Source organism: Mytilus californianus, unplaced genomic scaffold, assembly GCF_021869535.1.
Source record: "Mytilus californianus isolate M0D057914Y unplaced genomic scaffold, xbMytCali1.0.p SCAF_12, whole genome shotgun sequence".
In the NCBI taxonomy this organism is placed as follows: Eukaryota; Metazoa; Mollusca; class Bivalvia; order Mytilida; family Mytilidae; genus Mytilus; species Mytilus californianus.
The window spans coordinates 20,279,869-20,286,131 of NW_026262604.1; the positions used below are offsets into that span (position 1 = coordinate 20,279,869).

The window sequence follows — 6,263 nt, forward strand, 5'->3', positions numbered from 1 at the left end:
AGTTTTTGAAATTTTAATAACTTTCTTAAACTATCCTGGATTTCTACCAAACTTGGACAGAAGATTGTTTATGATCATAAGATAGTATCCAGAAGTAAATTTTGTAAAAATAAAATTCCTGTTTTTCAGTATTTTACTTGTAAATGGACTTAGTTTTTCTGCCGGGAAACATTACATTCACTCTGTGGTTAAGGTTTTTAAAATTTTAATAACTTTCTTAAACTATCCTGGATTTGTACCAAACTTGGACAGAAGCTTGTTTATGATCATAAGATAGTATCCAGAAGTAAATTTTGTAAAAAATAAATCCTGTTTATCCGTATTTTACTTATGATGAACTTAGTTTTTCTGCCAGTTAACATTACATTCACTCTGTGGTTAAAGTTTTTAAAATTTTATAACTTTCTTAAACTATCCTGGATTTGTACCAAACTTGGACAGAAGCTTGTTTATGATCAAAAGCAAGTATCTAGAAGGAAATTTTGTAAAAATTTATTTCCTGTTTTTCCGTATATTACTTATAAATGGACTTAGTTTTTCTTCCAGTTAACATTACATACAGTCTTCAGTTAAAGTTTTTAAAACATTTATTAGATTCTTAAACCATCCTGGATTTTTACCAAACTTGGATAGAAGCTTCTTACAATCAAAAAAAAGTATCTAGAGGAAAATTTTTAATAATTGTTTCCCCATTTTTGTTGAGCCTGCGACTAACAGCAAAAGAAGGCGAGACACTGGGTTCCGCGGAACCCTTACGAATTTTTTATTCATTTTCACTTGTTCAAGGGTTCAACTTGGCTTAGGTATTGACACATGGTCACCTCGACTTATCCCGTTCGGCTGCTAAACTCATGAAGTTCATTTTAAATCAAACTTATCAGCTGGTATAATAATTTGCCGTATTGCGAAAGTTTGTCAGTTTGAAGCATGTGCAGTGTAATAAAAAATTAAATTGTTTTATTTAAGGATCGTTTGTTTGAGTTTAGAAATCTAAAAATTGGTTTCCTCTGAGTTGTTATTTTATTACAAATTATAAAATCCGCAAGTTAAATCTGTTAAATTTCCTTGTGCAAAAGTCTACAGACTGACATCCAATCAATAGAGCTTTATTGCGAAAAAAAATTGATAATAATAGTTAAGATGATAAAACACCTATAAAAGATTTACATTTAACGTGGAATGGTGAGCCATAGTTATTCCTTGACTGAAAAGTAGGATTTAGATATACTTAGCCCACCCAAAAAAGAAGAAATTCCATAAGTATATCAGGAAAATAACTGTCATAGGTTCTTGCGAGAAAAAGTAACAAAATGAATAAAAACTTAGAAAATGGATTATCGTGTGAAAAACTGTATTGTTACGTTACTGTCGAAGGAACATTTATCCAAATTCCATTCTTATTGCTCTCGGAAAAAAATGTGCCATTTTGTTATAAGATCATGTTGACTGTCGGATGGGTCAAATCGGATCCAAAATGATTTGTCTAGATTACAAAAAAAGTACTATATCACTGGCATTCACATTTTACTCCGAACTGAACACCACTGTCACTATACTACATAAAAGTCTTAAATATATTAATATGCAGCCGATGCGGGAAGGGGACTCAGTAATTTAAATGTCATTTGAACATAAAACAAAATTGTGTTTTAAAAAGGCTGGATTGATACCAGATCAAACAAGATGACACCTTATGGTGTAGATATGGTATATATATCAATAATACTGAGTGCTAGTCCTTTACATTTTTATAGGGCCAATTTAAATGGAACATTACAGGCATAAGTAGTTTAATGGCAGTGACCACTGTACACCTTTTGGAAACATATTTCTTAATGTCAAGACTTAAATAATAAAATTATTATTTTTAGTAGAATTTTGTCCAACATAATGATTTTTAAATAATTAACACACTTTACTTACTCATTAAATTTCAGACACTAAAATTTGTCCAAAATAGCCTGTGGCACTAATGGCTCCGAACATAATACCTTGATTACAATTCAATTTACACGTCGTCGGCGGCGTCCACAAATATTCACTCTGTGGTTAAAGTTTTTGAAATTTTAATAACTTTCTTAAACTATCCTGGATTTGTACCAAACTTGGACAAAAGCTTGTTTATGATCAAAAGCAAGTATCTAGAAGGAAATTTTGTAAAAATTTATTTCCTGTTTTTCCGTATATTACTTATAAATGGACTTAGTTTTTCTTCCAGTTAACATTAAATACAGTCTGCAGTTAAAGTTTTTAAAACATTTATTAGATTCATAAACTATCCTGGATTTATACAAAACTTTGACAGAAGCTTCTTACAATCAAAAGATAGTATCTAAAGGAATATTTTTATTGATTTTTTTCCTCATTTTTGTTGAGCCCGCGATTAACAGCAAATTAAAGTAGGCGAGACACTGGGTTCCGCGGAACCCTTACGAATTTTTTATATAGATTAGACCGTTGGTTTTCCCGTTTGAATGGTTTTACACTAGTAATTTTTGGGGCCCTTTATAGCTTGCTGTTCGGTGTGAGCCAATGCTCCGTGTTGAAGACCGAACTTTGATCTATAATAGTTTACTTTTATAAATTTTGACTTGGATGGAGAGTTGTCTCATTGGCACTCATACCACATCTTCTTATATCTATTTACATTTCAATACTCGATTAAGATCTTGACATTTATAGCATAGACACCCCTCTTTTTTGAAGACCGTATGTCTATTGCACGAGTGCATGCGTTTGTACGTGCGGATTCATACTCAAGATTGATTTGACTTTAAAATCAAAGAGGTAGTGCCAATACTCCCCGAACTTATTTCACAATAGGGCCGCGTTTCAAAAGGTATGTCAATCTTTAATCAATGTAATAGTTTCACAACTCCATGTGGGCACTTTGAGAATCTTACAATATTATGGCCAAGTTCTAAATGCCTGAAGATAGCCTTAAACCGCAAGTTTGGCAGAATTTGGCAAATTTTGAGTATTTATCCAAAAATATATACGAAAGGTATCCATAACCTAAATCAAAATTATGTTGGAATTACAGTTATGAATTGCATATTTCATGCTATTTCCTAGAATTAATCAGGAAACAGAATATATTCATTAGTTTCAAGTTAAATGATAAGATAATATTTTCAATAAATTTGAAAATCAACACCAATCAACAGTTCACAACTTTTCCTCATAAAAAATATCTCACTTCAATAAACCTATCTTAAGTGTCATTTATTTAAGTCATAATCACAAACTTCCAATAAAAATTAAAATAACCCTGTGCTATGTAATCATTGAAACAGTTTTTTTTTTTTTCATTCAAAGTTCCAATTCTAGATTTTTTTATACAGAGTCTTTCACGACATTGACCAGTTCTGTTTGTAGAGCCATCCTTTCCTGTTGTTTCCTCTCTACATCTTCGGTCGATTTGGTTATAAGCTGGGTAATATCTGATGTTGAAAATCGAACTGAAATTAAAAAAAAAGAATCAAATGGTATGACCATGCACATTTAAGTCACCTGCTTTTATACGGCTGTTATGAAATTTCCCAATAAATTTATGTTCAAAGCTTACATTGTCACCTAACATACAGTATGTACATTCAAACATGGAAGATAGTTAACATTTTCTCGTACATGTAAGACTGGTAGTGTAATAGGCAAGAGGTATGTACAATATAGTGATGAATTAACAAATTAAATAGCTATTTTTTTTCAAAGTATGATTTCAATCAATTTTCTCAATGAAATTTGATACAACTATTAAAGCAGAGAATAAGATATTTAGCCAGCCTGCATGCATGAATATATTATGCCAAAAGCAAATTAATCAGAAGAACTTGATGCATCCTAAAACCACCTGTTGTATGATTTGATTGATTGTTGTTGTTGAACAGTGATACACCCATTTGAAGATTTGATAATGGCACTTAATTTTGAATGCTTATTTATAGGTTTTGTATATACATTCTTCTGAAACTAGAAAAGGGCTTCATAATAAACTGTATGAAACTGCTACAATTTCTTTAGTTGCTTCAAATGTTAAAGTATTTACAAATTGTAGAACTTTTAGATATCTTTAACTAGCGAAAAAAAACATTACCCGCATTCAAAATCCATTTTTGCAGCTGGATGCAATTTAAACTCCCATGTTTTACGGCACCATATAAAGTATCTTGGTGTTGGTTCAGGGAATGTATAGTTGTATGCAAGTTCTGTGAAGTACCATTCGTTTTTTTAATTGCCTTCCTGTCACCTGAAGACGTTCCCTAAATCCCATTATGACAGGAAGTCGTGTACAAGCAGTGGTGAAGTCCTAACCATAAATATTTGGCATCTGGGTCATAGAATTTTAACGCATCTGCAATAGATAATAATTTAAACACAAAGTTTATTTTAAGCATGATTAGGACACATTTGAAACAATTTTGTAAGCTTTTTTTAATTTATGAGACTACTGTTCAGACCATATAATGCAGGTTCATGTTTGACATGTTTCACTGATGCCTGGATAATACGGTATTGTATACTTCATTGATTGTTGTTTGCATAATACAGTGGCAAATATTTCATGCATTTTCAGGACGATATTTTAGAAACAAATGCAAAAAAAATTGTGCAAAGTCTTCAGATAAATTGAATGCTAGTTAGTACCTTTTCATTCTTCTTTGACCACTTTTTTATGATTCATCATCTGAATTTAGATTGATTGTTGTTCCTGGATGATCTGCTTCTAAAAATAGATGCATAGTTCACTGTGTGTTCTAGCTCACAAATCTGATTTTTATTGTTTGTCTTTTGTTTGCCCATAATTTACGATGAATCAGGAAGTACCCAACATTATTTCTTATTTGATAAATCCATGTATAAATGCAAAAATATGTTAATTTGTATTTGCATACATATATAACACTCATGTATGTTTGACGTCACATCTTAATATCTTTAACTTTGCAAAGTTTGTCTGTATTAATGTTTGTATTTAATCTATACACACTTTTGTAGACTTGGGACCATTTAAGCTTTACATATTAAATGAATACCTTGTTCAAGACTGTTTCTTGCCCACTACGTGTCTTTTGGTTGTTTTTGTAGGTGGGTTACTGTCTGATTGAAGTATGCCATCCTATATTCATTTAAAAATAATTTTAGTCCTGTTTTAGGGTTGTTTAAGAGAGAAAATGGTTGAGGATTCATATTTTTTTGTTATTAAAGGGGAGGTAATTTATTCAACGTCTCGACTAAAAATGCACAGCTTAAAAGTAAATAGTGAGTTACCTGTACTCGGAAGTTTCTCTTGGTGTCATAGATGTGTCTGAAGTGTTTGACTCTGGTGTCAAAAATGTGCCTGAAATGCTTCCTTAGTGCTTGACGTGTATGACTCTGGTGTCAAAGATGTGCCTGAAGTTTTAGATTGTTGTGTCCGTGGTGTACCTGAAATAATTGGTTCTGCTGTCCACGATGGGACTGTAGAAATTGACACTGGTATCAAAGATGTGCCTGAAGTGCTGGAGGATAGACATTTTGGTAGTGGCTTTGAAAATTGACTACTAGTGTCTTATTGTTCCTTCCATTTACCATGTTTAACCTGGTGAATAATCTTGTTTAACAAGGTTGTGTCTGTTGAGAGAAAAAAAACTTGTATACATACCAAAGGTTGTAAGTGTTTAAATAAAATGTAACATCACCCTTTTTAAAGTTTATTGTAGCACTTTTATGACCTAGCATATAAAAATATTAACGAAAGTTTATACTGCAAGTTGAAGAACTAATATTTCATTTGACTGCAATAGTAGGTGAACATTTAAATAATATATATAAAAAAAAAACAACAAATGATATTAGAATTTCTTTGGATGCAGTGGTTTTGTTTTATATTTGTGATTATGATATACATATTATACTGTGTAGCAAATTCTTTTAATTTTTTGGCGTTGTCAATTATATATCTTCATAAATGCTTAAAAACCTTTGTCATGGATCTTTTTGGCTATTTCATTGTCTGCAAAGACAGTGATTGTTTCTATATATATATATATCTTTATTTCTCAACAAACCAAATTACAATTGGTATAGAGATACACAACAATAAATATTACATAATGTATATGTACATATATACAAACGTTATATGGAAGCAAAGACGGTGATTGTTTCTCCATCAACAATTAATTCAACTTCTTCTTTTCCTTCTCAAAAAATAAAGAATCTTGTATTGTAAATTTATTTCTCTTTAATTTGAGCTATGAAAAAGCACCCTAATTAATTAA

General features: G+C 31.1%; 1 long non-coding RNA gene across 1 annotated transcript; it reads right to left on the reverse strand.

Annotated features, from left to right (window-relative positions):
- Window positions 1-3,209: 3,209 nt before the first annotated feature.
- LOC127721518 (uncharacterized) lies at window positions 3,210-4,675 on the reverse strand. The gene is made up of 3 exons (XR_007991288.1): window positions 4,648-4,675; window positions 4,097-4,354; window positions 3,210-3,461 (listed from the first exon to the last, which is right to left on the reverse strand). It is a non-coding gene; the product is annotated as an uncharacterized LOC127721518 (long non-coding RNA).
- Between the last annotated feature and the right edge of the window lie 1,588 nt (window positions 4,676-6,263).